At 38.3% G+C, this 20872-nt stretch overlaps 1 protein-coding gene across 1 annotated transcript in view; it reads right to left on the bottom strand.

The window, feature by feature from the left end:
* hdlbpa (high density lipoprotein binding protein a) overlaps positions 1 to 19981 on the bottom strand; it is a 135770-nt gene extending 115789 nt beyond the window's left edge. Inside the window, exons 1-2 of the mRNA XM_073870109.1 lie at positions 19854 to 19981; positions 18590 to 18661 (exon numbers count right to left, since the gene is read on the bottom strand). The gene's annotated coding sequence lies outside the window, so the exon portion shown is untranslated. The remainder of the gene's footprint in view (positions 1 to 18589; positions 18662 to 19853) is intronic.
* Positions 19982 to 20872: the final 891 nt, after the last annotated feature.

Here is a 20872-nt window from a genome sequence, read left to right as displayed (position 1 = left end):
TGTTTGATCTGGCGCCATCTAGCGGCGCATAAATACAAATTGTATCTTTAAAGTATATTATGTGTATCTATTTACTCACACACGACATATGCAAGAAAGTAATGTAGTGTTTTAAACTTATTTTCTTTGTATGCTGTCAGAATATGAATATTGGCTCAATAAAGAACTATTAATGGAAATTCACAATTCAGAGATTGTTGGCAGATATATTTAGTTTCATTTTGTGCAGCTTGCTGGATACTTTGGAGCTTAAAGCATCAGTTTATAATTTATGTAAATTTAGGATATAGTTATTTTAATTTGTGTCATTTAACTCGGTTATGCAGCTCATCTATACCTAGCACAGATAATAAACAAAGCTTTTTTTGTATTGTTGAGTTGTATTATTTATTATTTATTTATATTAATACAAATAATGTAATGCCCGAGTAAACACAATGGGTCTGAAAATAAAACAAAAGCAATTCGTTTAAAAATGCCTTTATTTCTTATTAATATTGGGAAAACCCCTACAGTAGTGTTCAACACAAAGCTTCCTTTTGAAACATGTTATAACTACTGTACATTTATTCAAAATAAAAACCTGAAGCACCACACTGATATTCAGGCCATTTGCTATTATGTTTTTTTTTAGTCAAGATCGTTCAGATGTACAACTTGGCTGAAGTCTACCAATGGTAATTTCATAAATGTATTTGTCCTAAAAAGCAGACAGCCATCTATGAAAGGTCTGAATGCCTATGATATCATAATATTTTTAGTTTTATACTGTATACGTTCGCACATAACTTAACTATTATCACTTTATCATTATAGTGTACCGAGCATAGAATGTGTAAAGCCAATGTATGTAATTCATTTTAGCCTTAAACTGCAAAGACTCACTCCACTGCCTAAACCTAAACTAGCTTAAAGGATGTGTGTTAACTGACTTTCATTTACTTGGATGACACATTATCTTAAAGAACTGACAGAGTACTCACAACAGACATAAGTGTATTTCTGTCAAACACTAACTACATTTTGTTTAATGATATTTAATTGTCCAATATTTGCCAGCTGACGGTTATCCTGCACGACTATGCAGCCGGTAGTCGCACTGGAGTGACGTCAACTTCCTCCTCAACTGATTGGCTAAAGGAGCTGTCAATCCACAACCAGCGGACCAACGGCGACGCCCAAGTCCACCCCGATTTGCATGAAACTCCAACGGCAACTCCCGGAAAAGCAAGCGCAGAGTGTGGAAACAAGAGCAAGAGAAAAAACAGCACAAGCATACAAAAAAATAAATATGAGCAAAAAATATTCGAGAGAAGAAATAAAGGAGTAGTATAAACAAAGAAAATGTCATTTTGTATGCAATTTGGATAACTTTGCATTCGTTTTCAGTTTTGTGCAATTTAATTTTAATTCTGTTTAAAGATCAAATTTGCGCTTATTTTTTTATTCGCGCATATTATTTTTTGATCCGTGACATTAATACATTAGGCGGGAAATTTATTCCATAGACTTTAATAGAGCCCAACATTTAATACTTAACTCAAGACTTAACAGTTTTTTTCAACTGAGTTTCAAAGGTCTATAAACGATCCCAAACGAGGCATAAGGGTCTTATCTAGCGAAACGATTGTCAATTTTGACAAGAAAAATAAAAAATATCCACTTTTAAACCACAACTTCTTGTCTAGATCCGGTCGTGATGCGCCAGCGTGACCCCACGTAATACATCATGACGTCAAGAGGTCATAGAGGACGAACGCACAACTCCGCCCCAGCGTTTACAAGTGTTGAGAAAGAGGACCGTACCTACGTTGTTGTATGTCAGAGCTGATACTAATTAATGTCTTTGTGTCAGTTTATTGTTTACAATGGTCTGCAAATGTGCGTTTTATATATGTAACACGTGACCTCCCTACGTCACTACGCATTTACGTTAGGTCACGCTGGACCGGACCTAGATGAAAAGTTGTGGTTTAAAAGAGCATATTTTTATTTTTCTTGTCAAAAATGACAATCATTTCGCTAGATAAGACCCTAATGCCTCGTTTGGGATCGTTTATAGACCTTTGAAACTCTTTGAAAAAACTGTTAAGTGTTGAGTCAAGCATGAAATGTTGGGCTCTATTAAAGTTAGGGCTGAACGATTTGACCTAAAATCAAAACCTCGGTTAATTTAACATTTGACATCGGTTACGATTAATGAGCGATTATTATTATTTTTTGCCTCATAGTTCGCTGACAAGGTTTGTATTTTAAATATGCTCAGATATTAAAGGTGGGATATATTTTTCTATTGAAAGGGCATTTGTTGTTATCTTTGTGATTTTAAAAGAATTAAGTGAAGAGGAAAGTATTAGTTGTTAAGGTTATTTATTTAATATTTTGACTTCAACTGAAATCAAAGCACACATTGCTTGAAATGAAAACATTTTAGTTTACTGTATACTGCAAGTTTCCTAAAGAAAAAGTAGAAAATAAATAACTAACTATTTTTTTAAGTCTAGTACCTCAGGGCTTCAGACTAACTTTTTTGTTATTAGGAGTACTGTTCCCCCTGACTGAAAATTAAGGAGCACAAGCAGAAAATTTCCCCCCAAAATAACTGCATTACTGAAAAATACTAAATAAACTTGACCATATGCAGTTGCTGCACATGTTATTATGCACAATTGATTCAACTTTCAGAATAGGAACTTATGAACCAAAGATTCATACAAACCACATGACTAATTCTAGCCATAAGATACACAATAAGTTATATCCAGATAATGAGTTGAGTGGCAGGATAATACACATTGTATCCTTTACACGTTTCTTGTCTTCTATTCAGTGTTCCTTAACTGGGCACTGCTATACAAGACCTTTACCGTACTCTCATCTATAATGTTTCTGGTGTTATTGTAGACTAGAAGTTCTCTCTCTCTCTCTCCCTCTCTCTCTCTCTCTCTCTCTCTCATCCTGCCATGTCTATTTAACATGCGCGGGCGCTCCCGCGTCTTCTCGCGGTTCTGAGGCATGTGTTGACTTTTCTCGGGCTGCGTAGACTCATAGGTAGATTCAACTGAGCGCAAGGTGACATAAACTTTTACGCGTCATGCAAATTTGCGGTAAAAACCCAATCGCGCATTCCGTAGTTTTATCACACGGCCCGCACACGCGCGACTACTTCGTATTTCTTTGGCACTAATTGATCTGCTCAGTTAACACAGTGTTTGAGTTCTCCTCCATGTGTCTCTATGCTACTGACTGGATGGGGCGGAGCCTCGTAACCTCACACGCCGTAGTTTTAAAGGGAAAGTATTAACAGGATTAAAAACCGAAATAACCGACATGATAAAATAGGGTCGTTTAATGTTTCTGAATTTCGGTTTCGGTTATTTTTAGATTAATCGTGCAGCCCTAATTAAAGTCCATTAAAATGAGAAAAATCCTGCAATGTTTTCCTCAAAAAACATAATTTCTTCTCGACTGAACAAAGAAAGACATCAACATTTTGGATTACATGGTGGTGAGTAAATTATCTGGATTTTTCTTTTAAGAAAATTGAAAATTCCTTTAAGTAGTTTATTTAATCTCAAGTCTCAATGAAATACTGATATTTTCTCTTTCTCTCTTTTTAATTTTACTTGCCTTATTTTAAACCACATGCCGCCTTGTTTTTTTAACGTTGCAGTGTTTACCACAGATCTGAAATTTACTTGTGGTGGAAGCCGTGAAAAGGGCAATCATTCCCCACCGACAAAAAAATGGTCTACTATACATGTGACAAAGAACTAATAATGTGTGACACAAACACAATACTTTGATTTATTGAACATTAACAAAACTCCACAAAAACACTACTGTTTTTGCACTGATATATCAAGCAATTAGATGACCTCTTTATAATTAAACTCAATACAATATTATGTATACCTATATTAATAGACAGTGCAGGTCTAAAGATTATAAATGTGACTGATGTTATAATGGTTATAATTTTTATTAGATAGAGCAGAAGCAGTAAAAGTGGTCAAATTTCTATTTCTTTCTTGCTGATTAAAAAAAGCTTATTATAAAACGGCTCGTTCTGGTTCTTCTGATTGGTTGAAACGCGTTCTAAGACGTGATAAAATACCCCGGTAAACCCACGGTTCAGACCGCATCACAAATATCACAGCGCCACTGTTGCTGCGTACTGATTTATGAAAATAAACACCACAGTCTTTAATAATTTTTAAATTTTTCTACCTTTGCACAATTATGGCGATATCCAGATAAATGTCAATAAATAAAACATTTCGTCAATAAAGAGAAAACGTTCTCGTTCTCTGATGTATTTTTTGTCTTATTGATATTTCCGCTATTATCCACTAGATGGCAATCTTACCCAACTTAAACACTGAGGCATTCACTCGACACAACAGCGTTGTGGTGGATTTAGCGTGACGTGTGAGTTTTGATCAGGCTCTGAATCTGATCTCTTAAAGTTCTTCACAAAAATGGAATTATCTCCGCATTTAGCTGAAAATTTTGAGAGGTGATAACTGATAAGAGAACAAATGAAGGTAGGATGAAACGTTTTTTGATGTTGTTGGAAAGCGGATGGACTGTTCTTTCATTTGATATGTTATGTTTATTTAAAGAAGATAATTTTTCTGTACGGCATTAAACTAAAACTGGGTGACAACTTAAAAAAAAAAAACGCTGACGGGGAAAGAGTTAAGCATGCTTTCAAGCATAAGTTATTTGATCATCACTTCAACAGTTGCACGATATAAATGTTAATGTATATTTTAGATGAATGTTGATATATAAAAATAAACACCACAGTCTTTAATCATATTTTCATTGTGTCTTTGCTGCGTCTGTGTTGTTTGTAGGGCTGAAACGATTCATCGAGTTACTCGATTTACTCGATTCAAAAAATTCCTCGAGGCAAAAATTCTGCCTCGAAGCCTCGTTAAATTCCTATGACGCGCACTACACGCGCCGAGATCTGATTCACACGGACCGTTGTTCAATGTTCAGGAAGCACATCATTGCGCGTGGTACATTTTGAATTTAGTTGGCGCGATGGCGGAGCGAATATGTCCATAAACGGCAGAGAGAGACTGTCTAAAGTTTGGGATCATTACATTCAGCATCTGAACCGAAAATATCCACTGCTGTTTCACCAAGCGTCGATGAAACAAGGTAACGTAGCTTCCGCTGATTTTAATCCCATACTGTATTTGTAGCGATGTCGTTATGCGGTTTGACTAGATATGATGTTTAGCTTTGATGTTTTTAAGTAGTAAACGTATTCACGTTCAATTGCAGGACAGTATAGATTAAAAAAGAACCCCTTGACACACACGCATGCACTACAGGTGTGTGTACCAAAAAACGGCACCACAGTGCAATCATATATGGGCAACTTGTAATCTGACATATTTTGTTCAATAATAATAATCTCTGTCTTATTGGAGTTTAGCATAAGGAAGTTATTCTCTCTCACGCGAGTCAGACCGATCGCGCAATGCATCACATATGCTTAAACTTTTATGTAGCCACGCAACAATAATTTTAGCTGCATGCATTCACTGTATACAGCGGGACGTGATGTTGTGATTTTTCGAACGGATTCTTAACCTAAAATGCACCGCAATGCAAGTGATGCAAACCAAATGCAGCGTTCTATTGAAAATGAATGTATGTATTTCTGCAGTACCAAAATGCAATGAAGCAACTGAACGTCTGACTGGGGTGTCACTCTTCCTCACGCACAGAACGCGTGCACACACACAAACACAAGTGCACGTGCGCGCATACACACAGGTTGTTACCATAGCAAATAGGCTCACCCCAGAAATGATATATTATATGTTAAAAGCCTAATGGTAAATGCTGCAGGTGTAGAAATGTACATTAACCAGATATTTACTTTGATGTCAGGGCTAGATTACAGCATGAAACCTGTTGTGCATATTAATAAATTAAAGTGTTTAATTGTTGGCACTGGCACTTATAAACACTAAATGGGTAAAAAATTGAAATAAATAGGCTTATTTCTTGGAGCCAAATACCTCTTTTTTTTAGAAATAAAAGCCAAATGCTTGAACATTTTACAGCCAAGTCATTTTCGTTATGCATTATTTGTTTTGGTTGTTTAAAAACACAAAAAAAATTATCCGATTACTCGATTAATCGATCGATTCAGTGCTAGATTAATCGATTACAAAAAGAATCGATAGCTGCAGCCCTAGTTGTTTGTGAACTGCGCTCTGTTACAGCCAGCCACACTTGATTCTGAGGAACTACTTTGTTTGGCGGAAGAGTAATATTTGTACTAATATAATTACAACTTATTTGTGTTTTATTTTGTGAAACCCTGCTAGAGAGGAACTATATTTTATGGCGTAATAGCACTTTTGGGAGTACTTCGACTCGCCTGAAAAGTCCGCTCCCCTTCTCACTCTCATAATGGGAGAGGGACTGTTACTGCGCAGAGTCGAAGTACTCCCAAAAGTGCTATTACGCCATTAAATATAGTTCCTCTTTTAAATCCGCTTAGAAAAGCAATACGTTTTATTTTGTACCACCAAACTTGCTCGTATAACTACTCGTCTTAAATAGGAAAAACGTTGATGTGTTTGGTCACTTCTAACTTTATCTCTAAATGGTACCATTGAATGAATGGGGCTAAGCTAAATGCTATCGAAGCGTCGCAGTGCGCTCCAGCGCTTACGTGCATGCACACAGATGATAGAGGGATGTATCAACAATTCTTAGTTAAGGTAATAACATATTTTAATATTGAAAATGAGTAGACTATTCCTTTAAGTTTAAATGAAACATAAGGGTGAATTTAAGGGAAAATTACACTTAAAGCAACACTATGTAGTTTCCATGTAAAAATGACTTACAGCTCCCCCATGTGGTTGAAAAGCGCAACAGTGCCTGGTATCAGACACTCTTCTGCAGGCAGGGGGAGGGGCGGGGCTGTGTGCTCTACCCTCCACCGCCACTCTCAGACTGTGCTTGTAGCAGCTAGGAGGTAAATAATTTTAGAGACATTATTTAAAGGTAAAAAAAAACTACATAGTGTTGCTTTAAGGTGCTTTATGCAACCAGGCCCTGTTGCTTTATACTGTAGCATTAGGGCTGGGATAAACGATTATTTTTAAACGATTAATCTAGCGATTAATTTTTCGATGCATCGATTAATCTAACGATTCATTTTATCAGTCCGATTCGACTTCGATTCGATTCGACTCTCGATTATCTCCCCATTAATTAACTAATAGCAATTTATACATGTTGATTTACATATCTGAATGTAGGGCTGCACGATAAATCGCATGCGATACCACGCACATCACGTCAGCAATGCCGGTTCCTTGATTAGTATTAAATCGCCAACAGCTGCTTTCAGATGGCGCGACATTAACTGCACAGGGCCGTAGTTCCCTGACAAGCCGGGCCACATCGCATACACATCGCAGGCGATATGTCAGCGATAATTAATGCGAAATTGCCCCGATCGTCAGTGAACTACGGCTCCGTGCAGTCAAAGCCGCTCCATCCGAAAACAGCTGATAGCGATCCAACACCAATCAAGGAACCGGCACCACTGACGAGACGCGCGTGACAAACACATGCGATTTATCGTGCAGCCCTATCTGAATGTAAACATTTCAATATATGTTCATTGCTCTTAAAATTTCAAAATAAAAAAATGCATTCTTAGTCAGAGGTAGCATTCAATAAAGCGTTTGCAGCTCATACTGTGCAGTTTAGTAACAGTATAAAAATCTCAAGTTCAAATTACTTTATTTTACATGCATTTATGAGCAAAACCTCTCCAATGTGCCTTTTGATGGTCAGTAACTTTTATAACTTGATTTGTTTAATCCACATTGTTTTCGTGCTGTTCTAGTCCATTTAATGACAGATATAAACACAATTATAGACTTAAGAAGCACATATATTATTAAATCTCTTTCTCTGCAGTTTGTTAAGATAGACTAGGACTCATTTACTGCTGTACAGAGAGTGAATGAAAGCGCAGTCTTCTGGCAACAGTGACATATTTCATTGCTTTCTGTTAAATTGCTCAAAGTCATGACTGTTTAAAACACACTTCACATTCATGATTTTAAGGCAAAATGACACTTTTTCGCATCAATCCATGAGCATTTAAACCATAAACAAAGCACTTTCACTTTAATTGAGCATGAGCAGCGCAGCAGAACCGACGCAGAAACGATTGCAGCACTGTTGCTACAGAGCCGCGAGCCCGCGCTGCTCATGCGGCGGGGTGCATGTTTGTTAACATGGGCGCTGAAAAAAACACGCGCCGCACGTACTGCTCACACTTGCTGTGTGAAACCGGCTTGGACTGAAGTCAGTCGCGTTGCTACTATTCTACGGCGCCGCCTTTTTGGGTCTGACGTATTCTACGGCGCCGCCTTTTTGGGTCTGACGAATCGACGCGCATATTTTGCATCGACGTATTTTTTGCGTCTACGTCATCGATTGCGTCGACGTCATCGATTACGTCGACGCGTTGTCCCAGTCCTATGTAGCATAGCATCATGTTTTTGAAAAGTAATTAGTAAAGTAACTAGTAAAGTAACTACATACTTTTGAAAATAAGTAATCAGTTCTTAGGGAAGTAATCAGTAACTAATTACTATTTCCAAGTAACTTGACCAACACTGGTCGTAACAGAGCCAGTTGTGATTGCCATAGAAACTGGAGGCACGCTGAAACTTCACTCAAGCTTTAGCGCGGTAGCGTTCACGGCCGTTCTCCGATCGACTCGGGTTTACACAAAATATTAATCAGACTTGGGCACCAAGGTAATGAAACTAGGACTGACCCCGACGCGACTGACCATTTAAAATGTAAACCCAGAACCGCACAGGTCTCGAGTATTCCGTGAAGGCCTCTAATGGTAAAACTCTGCTCAAGTTCAAGAAACATTGAAGGATACAATGTGACACTTGCTTCGCGTCACACCGTCCCAATCAGTGCTTTAAGTGGCCCAAAAGAGGTGCCGGTACTCTATTTTTTTTTTGCTGACTCGACTCCTATATTGAAGGGGTTTTATATTTAGCAGTCAAAAGACGACCTTGTAAAAAATAATTAATCCTTTTATAAATTTGTGGATTTGCTTGAGCTAGAAATAGCTACTGAACATAAATAAAATGTGCAAAAGGATTTTGAAAAAATACCATTAGAAAGAGCTACTGTAGAAAGAGTTTTTGAACATAAATAAAATGTGCAAAAGGTAGATATGCGAGTAAAATTTTCAGCATGGTTAAATGCTAAAACTAGTGGTTCAGATAGAAAAAGCTTGAAAAAAAACATTAAAATGACACCAAGACCGTGTCTATGGGGTCAAGAATAACAAAATACTGGCCATTTGAAACTCTAAAGTCATTTATTTTGTCCCATTGTTTTCCATTTTGCGGGTGGTAAAACTACTGTGCACGTCGTTCAAATTCATTGAAATTTCGTTTACTTTTAGTTTAGCAATTAAACTAAATGTATATTACAATTTCAAGACTGTTTTCTGCACATCGCCTCAGGAAATCCGAAGTTGCGTCGAGGGGAACCAAACTGAAAGCCGCGACAGCGGAGATTATCACGTACCTACAAGGCTTGCGTCTGACCTGCAGCTATCATTTTGGCTTGGTGGGATGTCAGCGAGTCCTCTGATTCTGACCTTGTTCTTTTACTACTCAGAGTCTAAAACAAGGAGGGCATATTACGTGTTCATGGTATTTTCATTTTAACCGATCAGCTATGGTTGAGCGTTTCACACACAAACACACACCTCTCCAGAGCACGTTGACACTGACTGAAGGACGCATGCGCTTTTAACTTGTAAACGCAAGGGTGTATGGGTAATGTAGTCTCTGCTCTCTGTGGAACGAATAAGGAAGCGTACATTAAGGGCGCTCTGAAAAGCGGCAGCGCAGCCAAATGATTAAATTAAACCTCAGATTTTTAAACAGATGAGCGTTCCGGTACGCTAAAAGCACGTTCTGGGCGCACGTGGAGGTGGTGGTACGCTCAAGAGCTATTTTTAGAAGTGGCGGTACTGAGTACTGGGGCGTTCCGGCCCACTTAAAGCACTGGTCCCAATTCATTGAGAAACAAAGCACGCGAACGCTCACCTCGTTGAAGGCTCAGAGCACGTTATGAAACGTATTCTTAGAATACACATTTCTGTTTTAATAAATGCTCATAGTAAATCATAGCATATTGCAAAAACAAAGTAGGTACAAAAATAATCAGTGATACATTTGCGACCCATTAAAAATTAGGGTCGCAATGGCATTTCAAAAGGTCGCATATGCGACCAAAATGGTCGCAGTGTAGTTCCCTGGAGTATGGAAGATTAAGTTAAACAAACACCTTTAAAAGGGATAGATCACTTTAAAATGAAAATTGTGTCATCTTTTACTCATCCTCATGTTGTTCTAAACCTGGATGAATTTCTTTTTCTGATGAACACAAAAGAAGATATTTTGAGAAATGATGGTAAACACACAGCAGTAAGTGACCATTGACTTTCCATAATAGGAAAAAATATTTTGGAAGTATTGTGATAAATGACTAAGAAAATGTTTTGATAAATGATGGTAAGCACAAAGTTGACGGTACCCATTAAATTCCATCATATTTTTTATTCCTACTATGGAAGTCTATGGTCACTTACCGCTGTGTGTTTACCATCCTTTCTCAAAATATCTTGTTTAGCGTTGACCAGAAAAAAGAAATCCATACAGGTCTAGAACAACATGAGGATGAGTAAATGACAATTTTCATTTTAAAGTGAACTATCCCTTTAAGATGTTTTCTTTATATGTGAAATATAAGAGCAGAACAGAGCAGAACATTGTCAGACTTGTCTCATCGGCCTCATACACACTGCAAACTACTTTCGGGAGTGACAACCGCATTTAAATGTCTCGTGTGCTCATCACTCACAGCTTTGACCAATATAATTTAACAGCGTTATATTTTGCAATAAACCTCCTCTTAGCATTGTGTATTGCACGCGCATGCGTGTCCTTTTTTGTTCTTATACAGTTTTGGTGCCTAACCTTTTATGGCTTTTGGCTCATGAAGAGATCAAGTTTTTGGTGTTATTAAAGTGTGAACGTGCCAGTACTTTTATATTTTGATCTTTGAAATAAAGCATTTGGATTTATTTTGGTTTATTGTTGGATTTTTCTTGTTTGCCGTTTATTCGTGTAAGATCTGGCAACACTTGTCAGCAAAAGCTTGTGCCTCTGTCATTTTCTGTACCGCGCATACAGAAGACTTTTTCCCATTCTAGGCATTTATTTTTTCAGAAGAAAGACCTGACATGTCCATGATGCACATTTAAACACTTTATTAACTATTAGTTGTTCAGTTCAGTTATGTATCCACTATGTAGAGTTTCTGTAAATGCGGTTGTCACAACCATCATTTTGCAGAAGTTAATTTGGTTGTAGAATGCGGTTGTCAGTACCATAAATTACTGAACTGTGTGTGTACAGAACAGGATTAAGCATCAAAAGGAAAAGTGACAACTTTGAATTAATATGAAGTGTGTACAGGACCATCGTAAACTAACCAATCGCAGGACTCCCCATTGTCTGCTTTTCTCCATCATTCTACAAAAAAAATGTTTTTTGACCTTCGCCTGTTTGTCCACTGGCTCCTCCTGAGATGTTTTCTCTGCAGACCTCTTAACGCCTACAATGTAATGCCACATTTTTTGAAGTGTGCCTCCTCTAAAAGTGTCCGGGTGAAACAGTATGCTATTTTTATTGGTTTTATCATAGTTTTTATCCAACTCCATTGACTTTTATTAGATGTGCTGTGAGGTACGGTATTACTCAGCGCCGGGAACTTTGTATTTTTGCAATTGGCAAAGGCAGATTATCACCACCAACTGGGCTGGAGTGTTTATTTTTTAAGCTCACAACTAAGGGTGTCACGATTTCGATTTTAAATCGAAATCGATCGAAATTAAGTCACAGCTTCTAACTTCGAATTAAAAAATGGGATCGTCGATGCTGCCACGCCCCCATTTCACGTCCGGTCGGCTTACCAAGCGAGGAAAAAAACTCTCAGAGATGCCTTTAAAAACATCTGTCCAGCGGAACGCGATCATATTTTAAACACTAGGGATGCTACAACTTCTTGAAATGCATATCATAAACAGGATTACCAGTGATCTGACTTTGGACAGAGTGCAGCTCTCTGCACGTGCACGATAGTGAGGGAGGCGCAAAGATGCAGCGGGTTAACTTATACAAAAGGATAGTTTGCCTCAGCTTGCATGAAATGCATTAAACTGAACAAATACATAAGGATTACTACTTTAGTTTATGTTCAGACTTCGGACAGATGCGAGCACGTGCACGTGAGACAGAGAGAAGCGCAGCTGCTTATTATGCTGGATTTATTTCAGATGCTATGAGTCCAAGACACGCGCATTAAGTCCATGTTAGAGATGCGCGGATGGACTAGTATTTCATCCGCAACCGCATAACAAAACTCATCATCCGTCCACCATCCATGCGCACCACCGTTTCTGACCAGTTTTCAAAACTGCACCCGCCCGCCATTCGCTGACTGGGCGATGCAAGGCGCTGCTGCTGATGACAGCCGCGAGACTAGAAACCTCTTGAATGTCAGCAGTGAACTCCGTCTTCGATCGGCGCACAGGGACAAAAATAAATAAATAAATAGCCTAAATTAAACACACGAATTACATAGCCTGCACTGGTGTCATCCTGATTTACCACGTTGTAAAACTTATTCCAGGCAACCCTTTCTGACATTCTATTTCCTTTGTTTTTAATTCTCATTTTTTGAGTTTGCCACGTTCCTCCTTCGCCAGCGTTGATAAGAGCTGTGTCAAAATGCATCCTCATTTCTCCGCGCTGTTAATGAGAACGAATGGATCCTTAACAGCCGAGGATAACCCAAGCAATTAAAAGCTTTATTAAATAAAAGTGTGTATTTATTAGAAAACTTTTTCTTGTCACTGTTTTAGTATTATAAGTTATGTTTTGTGTTAATATTATTCTGTTTATGTTGCGTATATTTCTAGGTTGATTATTTGATATGCTGTTTAATAGATTAATCTACATCAATGTGTCATATGTTCTAAAATAAATTAATATTTTTGTGATTACATATTTATTTTAATAAGTCAGAAATGTCTCCGCTGTTTTCTGGTGACAGGCGCGGTGGGTGCTACTGGGGGCGTGTGCAGCAGGTGACGCAAATTTTGGGTCCTCAGAAGGCTAGACCGTCTCATTTCAGTTCTTTTCTTGAACTTCTGAGGCTGCCACTATGAAAGACAGAGATGTCGCATGCTTAGAAGGACAGAGCTAATAACTAGCAGTCGATCCGGCACCCGCCCGAATTTAATTAAAATATTATTTTTCGTCACGTCATCCGCCCGATCCATGTAACTGCCAACCGCGCATAGTCCATGTGTGTGCAAGAAGGAATCCTCTCTCTACAAGCTCTCACGTTAAGTGAAGCCCAAAAACCCCCATGCGAGTTGTGCAATGTGCATGTTAATGTTAAAGTATTATAACGATAATAATAAATAATGGCATATCATTTTTGTCTAAATTATATGCCATATAAAAAATATGTAAAAATCGGAAATCGGATCGAATCGTTACCTTAGAATCGAAAATATAATCGAATCGAGGATTAGGAGAATCGTGACAACCCTACTCACAACGGAATAATGTACGGGAGTGAGGCATAATAATAGGTCCACAAGTTTACAACGAATGCTAGTAAAACACCCTTTGTAAAGCATCTTTTGCAGCGATTTTTGTGTGAGCATATCAGTGAACACTGGGGGTGGAACAATACATGTATTCGTTTCGAACCGAATCGGTACGGGGGTCACGGTTCGGTGCATGAATTTAAACGGAGAATACACGGTATGAAAATAAAAAAACTTGCGTGCAAAATAATTAATGTAATGCAGAACTACTGTTAGATACGCGGGTTCTTTATGGACAGCTAATCTGTTGCCCCGCTTTTAGCTCTGAAGCTCTGATTGGCGCCGATGCATCCGAGCTCCACCTATGTATGCGCTCTATCAGAGCCCGTCTACATTCTGGCACTCTGTAATTTTTTGTCACGTCGACGCAGGTCCAGTCAGTTAGTGAGCAGAGATAGCGAGGGTGGCAAGTGGTGTTCCACAAGAGTTAGACGCTCCGCCAGCCATCGCAAGTTTGGCAAAACTTCAGTTTTCCAGTCAGTTACAATAGTACAGGCGAGAGAGTGGTGGAAAAGACAAGGACTTTGCATCGGCGTTGTTCAGCAATTGTTAGGTATGTGAGTGGAAATACATCTAATCAGGGCTCTCAAGTCTCACGCATTCACCTTGACAAACACGCATTTCAGTCAGTTCAAACGCCACACTTTGTATTTCTCACGCTGAGAAGTAGGAGATAAATTGTCCTGCTATACACAACAGGCATACGCAGGGCAGTTATGTCGATTTCAGCTGCTTTCAGTTTTTTAAGCGTGCTCAACTTTACGCAGCGCCATCAGCGTCAGAGTACCGCGAGAAATCTTGCGGAGGAGGCTGATTTCAAATCGCTCTCGCGTTACTCTGACGTCATCCACTTGTCGTTTCTTGCAGCGCCTCGTGAAGTCGTACACACCTATTAATTCATCCTAAGAGCCTTTTTTTGTTCTTTAGTACATTGATATGAAAAATGGCCAAAATCTAATTTTAAAATGTATTTAGGTAACACTTGTAATACAATTGAACCCATATTTGTATGAAAGATGAGTACAAGATTACTTAAAGTGGTATACATTTTTGAAATACGAGATAGTATGTTAAATGCATTTCAGTTCATATTCATGACATCTCAAAATAACACTGATAAGGACACCTATGTTTTTAAGATTAGCTTAAGTACTAAAAAAATGCCTTCATTTTTGTTTTGCTTTTCCCTCCATTGTACCGAAAGTGAATCGAACCGTGGCGCCTGAACCGAGGTACAAACCGACCCGGGACTTCTGTGTACCGTTCCACCCCTAGTGAACACCCCTGACCACTCGGTGAGTTTCACGTCTTTGTAAACGAAAGTTTAATGCATTTTAGGAAGGATTGTTCCAGTGCCACCTATACACCCATTGTAGAGGTGGGAGGTGATGGAACAAACACCCGAAAATTCACGGGACAGCATCATATGTCCAAATTAGGGATGGGCACGGATATTCGAATATTCGATCGGCAATAGTAATTCGAATTTAAAAAATGCTATTCGAATGTTTGTTTGTTTTTAATGTGCCACCAAAGGGTTACGGCTTATTTAATGCTTTTTCACTTCATCTATACTGTCTTTTACAGACTTAAATGTAAAATATACATGAACATTAAAGGCGCTCTAAGCGAATTAAAAAATGTTTTATGGTCTAAAACGCTTCGTTACATACCGGAAACATCTCCTCACTATCTGCTTGCTGCCTGTCCGCTGATCAAACTGTAAAAAATGCGATCTCTGTAGACAGCCCAGGCTTCACAAACGGCAATATCAACAAGTGGCCAAACCTAGCATCACAAAGCAAAACAAAGTATTCCAGCCAATAAACGACAGAAAGGATTTGGGGGTGGGGGCTGGGCGCGTTCATGAAAGCACGGAAGGGAGGGGGAAGGGGAGGAGTTAGCTACGCTCCGTCTGTTTGACAACAGTTTCAAACGTCAACAATAACTAACGTCTCGCAGATTTGCTTAGAGAGCCTTTAATTTGCATGTATTTCTGATTGTTTGGCAATGCAGATTGCAGACGAATTTAAGTTTTTCCTTTATCTCCGGGTTTGTCCGCGGTGCGACGTGTTTGGCCACTGGCTGGCTCAGTGAGGGCTCACGTGTTATTAAACGTGCTTCTCCGCCGCTCGCATCAACACATCATGAGAGATTTGTAAGCTTTCTGTTATAAAGTCTACTTTATTTTGTTAATAACGAGACAGACACGGAGAACGAAATGAAACGGAGAACATTTATTATATGCGGTGCTCTTTCGAAAATGAACCGGATAACTGCACATGGCAGTTTAAAAGCAAAGCTCCATCTTTGTGAAATGTTGTTCAATTAAGCTAACGTTAGTAACTTTGCACAGTCAACAATAAGGTATCGAGCCGCTTACATTATTTGTAAAATAATATTAAATACAGATATTCAATCTTGTTCAATCCGTCTGTTGTTTTTATCGGATAACCATCATCACGAGGAAGAGTTTTCTCCGCAGCACCGTCATAATTGTATCTAGTCAGAAGAACGGGCTTTCACTGAAGCAGGTAGGATAAATATGATAATTGTCTTTATTCACAAATACATGTCAAACTAAACTGAGGAGATATTTATATGGCGACTGAGCAGTCGGTTATGTAGATGTGTTTTTTCGTTTGCTCCGGGCTCTTTGGTGTTTTGAGTCTGTTTAAATGATGATAGCCTACTTTGTCATTTCATCAAACTTTAAACTTCGAAAGTCCTCAAACTTCGCTTAGATTTGGGTTTAGTATATAATATTTGGTATAATATAATGTATGTAATATCAAACTGTAATTAATTCATACTGACCGACTTGAAACTAAGGATTTGACTCAGACTTCGCTCCGCGTGGGGTTTTAACGCCTTTTTTCTGTAGGATATTTTTTAAGAAGAATTTAAGAAAATATATATATTTTCTACATTGTTTTCAACTTAAAAATACATACATATATATATACATTCAGAATATAAGTTTAGCTTGTTGTGGATATTTCCTAATTATAAGCCTTCTGTATAATTATGACAAAATGAAAAATACAAAACACGCATGTCTTAATTAACATAATTTAAATAAACGAATAGGGGTGGAACAATACATGTATTCGTTTCGAACCGAATCGGTACGGGGGTCACGGTTCGGTGCATGAATTTAAACGGAGAATACACGGTATGAAAATAAAAAAAAACTTGCGTGCAAAATAATTAATGTAATGCGGAACTACTGTTAGATACGCGGGTTCTTTATGGACAGCTAATCTGTTGCCCCGCTTTAGCTCTGAAGCTCTGATTGGCGCCGATGCAGCCGAGCTCCGCCTATGTATGCGCTCTATCAGAGCCCGTCTACATTCTGGCACTCTGCAGTTTTTTGTCAGGTTCACGGTCCAGTGAGTGAAATAGAAGCGACAGCGATTATGGCAAATGGTGGTGAGGATCCGCCGGCCCCTTTAAGATCGCAAGTTTGGCAAAACTTCAGTTTTCCAGTCAGTTACAATAGTACAGGCGAGAGATTAGTGGAAAAGACGAGGACCTTGCATCGGCGTTGTTCAGCAGTTGTTAGGTATGTGAGTGGAAATACATCTAATCAGGGCTCTCAAGTCTCACGCATTCACCTTGACAAACACGCATTTCAGTCAGTTCAAATGCCACACTTTGTATTTCTCACGCTGAGAAGTAGGAGATAAATTGTCCTGCTATATACAACAGGCATACGCAGGGCAGTTCTGTCGAGTTCAGCTGCTTTCAGTTTTTTAAGTGTGCTAAACTTTATGCAGCGCCATCAGCGTCAGAGTACCGCGAGAAATCTTGCGGAAGAGGCTGATTTCAAATCGCTCTCGCGTTACTCTGACGTCATCCACTTGTCGTTTCTTGCAGCGCCTCGTGAAGTCGTACACACCTATTAATTCATCCTACAAGCCTATTTTTTGTTCTTTAGTACATTAATATGAAATAAGGCCAAAATGTAATTTAAAAAAGTATTTAGGTAACACTTGTAATACATTTGAACCCCTATTTGTATGCAAGATGAGTACAAGATTACTTAAAGTGGTATATATTTTTGAAATACGAGATAGTATGTTAAATGCATTTCAGTTCATATTCATGACATCACAATATAACACTGATAAGGACACCTATGTTTTTAAGATTAGCTTAAAAAAAATGCCTTCTTCATTTTTGTTTTGCTTTTTTCCTCCAATGTACCGAAAGTGAATCGAACCGTGAAGCCTGAACCGAGGTACGAACCGAACCGGGACTTGTGTGTACCGTTCCACCCCTATAAACGAATATTCGTTCTTTATGAGCTTAAATATTCGAATGGTAAATTACTGGAAAATGCCCATCCCTAGTCCAAATTTCAGTCAAAACCGATCCATTTCATTATAAGCAATCTGAAAACAGGGCTTTTAGTGTAAAATACCGAACTTGTCCTTTAAAACCACTACACTGTAGTGTGTTTTGGGCCATATTCCATTAGAACCAATACATACCATTACAGACAAACAAAAACCAATACGCTGTAGTGTGTTTTAGCCCATATTCCATTAGAACAAATAAAATTCCCAATAAAACCATTAGAATTTTCTGTAATGGTTTTATTGTTTTTTTTTCAGCAGGGACGATATTAAATTTTTATCTCATCTTAATGATTCACACAGGGCAAGCAATTCATGCCCTGTGGCTACAAACACAAGAAGCGAAAACTCCCGCAGTTCAAACTTGCAACAAGCAGGATAACCAATTCAGGTTTCAGCAATTTAACCTTCCATTAGAAACAAAGGTAGTCAATAATCTTACCAGCTAAATGGTCAGTTACCAGATAATCCGTCCTGTAGAGCTGCTCGTTCGTGTCAGCCTGCCAGCTTTTGCCTAAAAAGAAAATAAAAACAAATCGAAGTAGGAAAATCAGACCTGATAACGCAAATGACTTTACATTGTCAAAACTTTGTACACGTGGCATAATTACTTTGCTTTGAATTTGCCGGTGCAAATGTCACATTCTGACACCCAACTAAACCTTAATACTTGTAAACGTAACTTATGAAATCAAAGTTGGAAAAGGGAACTATGCTGTTTACGCATGTTTTAGTAACCTACTTTTTAATCGTTGTCATGAATATATAAACATGAGTTTTTAAATATTAAATCATAGCTACGAAACCCAAAATGTCTTAATTAGCATTTGTTGGCGAGAATACATGACGGATGTTCAACTAAAAAGGTGATTTATTCATATCAATACGACATGGCCCAGCAGCTCTCGCGTCTTGATAACGTGGCCGTTCCTGCGTATGTCAATTTTATATGGGTTTAAATATGTCGGATTTACACTTGCCGTTTTTTAAATGACAAAACAATATGAAGAAAATAAAATGAAGACCAATATAATTTAAACTGGTAGAATGTCTTGTGTGGAATACATCAAATGGTGAAAAAAATCCCCTGCGCTACAAGACATGACACGCCATGCTAACGGCTAACAGACTACGAAAGAAGGATTTCTCTTCCTTAAATCTTTGATATATTTACAATAATTTCTGTAGAATTCGTTATATATCGGCATTTCCCAGTCGAAATGCTTCTACTTTGTACTGAAAACAGTATCGTTTCTTTGATTTATTGAGATAAAAAAACTTGTCAAGGCTAGATACCAACTCTACTAAACTTTGAGCTGCGCGTGCGCGATAGTGACACGTACACCAGCTAGCGCGAGCGCTAACAAACACCACAACAGGAAAACTTTACTGTTATAGACCCATTAAAACATGCTGTTTCGTGAGTGACAACGTCTAATAAGCAAGTAAAAACACAGCCTCAACGATCGCGGAGTGTGGCTACTTTTAGACAAAATCAGCATTACTAACTGTCTACACTCAAAGTCCACGTAAGCATTAGCAAAGGTTGAAACAGTGGGGAGAATTTTACATGGAGTCGAGCCAGAGCATATTTTTACAGCAAAACATTATCTTATGAACGTACTTGTATAAACTCGAGAATACACATTTCGGGCTTGTGTGTGTATGATAATGGAAAATGAATTTTGAGATGAAGAATGACTTACTTGTGTTTGTGTTCCCGTCTGCCCTGTGTGGTGCAGAAGCTTGTAGTGAAACTCCACTGACGAAAGGGAGGAGCAGCTGCCTGAGAATTATATACCACAGCTTTTATCCAATCACATTCCCTTACGTCAACACTTATGAACACGCCTGTTTACTGGAGAGGAAACTAACTAAAATGTCAAGGCATTGTATTGTTTATCTATATTCATAAAGATTGATAATACAAATACAATATAACAAACATTAGTATAACAGTTATATTTTATGCTAAAGTTATATGAACATGAAGAAATGCATATAACATACAGCTAAACTTGCTTAAAATACTTTGGCCCATATGCAATCTAAAGATCTGCACAGAACTCCATTCATTACATATCCTTGAATGTTGAGAACCTGGTTGCAGCCTGCAGATATGGGCACACAGTGATTTTCTTAAATGAATCAATAATTGGTAAATCTCTAGACATTATTTCAACATTTTCAAAAGCATCCGGTCTTTGTTTGAACTTTAGCAGCCAATACTCTGTATTTTTGCAGTAAAGAAAACATCCCAGCAAACACAGAACGTTCCCCTAACGTCCCCATGGTTATTTTTTGTAACCAAATAAGAACGTTCTAGGAACATTCCCTTTAGGTTATTTTTAGGTAACCTAACGGGAACCTTCCCAGAACGTTTCCTGCAGGTTAATTTTTAGGTAACCTAACGGGAACCTTCCCAGAACATTCCCTGCAGATTATTTTTGTATATGTATGTGTGCTATCAGAGATTAGTTAACCATTAGTTGTTCCTCAAAATCTGTATTTTCGTCTGATATGGGCTCAAAATATAAAGTCTGTTTACTAATGTGAGCTTCTGGCATGAGCCTCAGAGCAGAGCTCAACATTATTATTCATGACCCTTTCAAATAGGGCAAAAATAGACCATCGAAGTAGGAAAATCAGACCTGATAACGCAAATGACTTTACTTTGTCAAAACTTTGTACACGTGGCATAATTACTTTGCTTTGAATTTGCAGG

The sequence above is a fragment of the Misgurnus anguillicaudatus genome, chromosome 8 (genome assembly GCF_027580225.2).
Source record: "Misgurnus anguillicaudatus chromosome 8, ASM2758022v2, whole genome shotgun sequence".
Taxonomy (NCBI): Eukaryota; Metazoa; Chordata; class Actinopteri; order Cypriniformes; family Cobitidae; genus Misgurnus; species Misgurnus anguillicaudatus.
The sequence above is the reverse complement of the archived record's forward strand: the minus strand, read 5'-3'. Positions and strand labels throughout refer to the sequence as shown.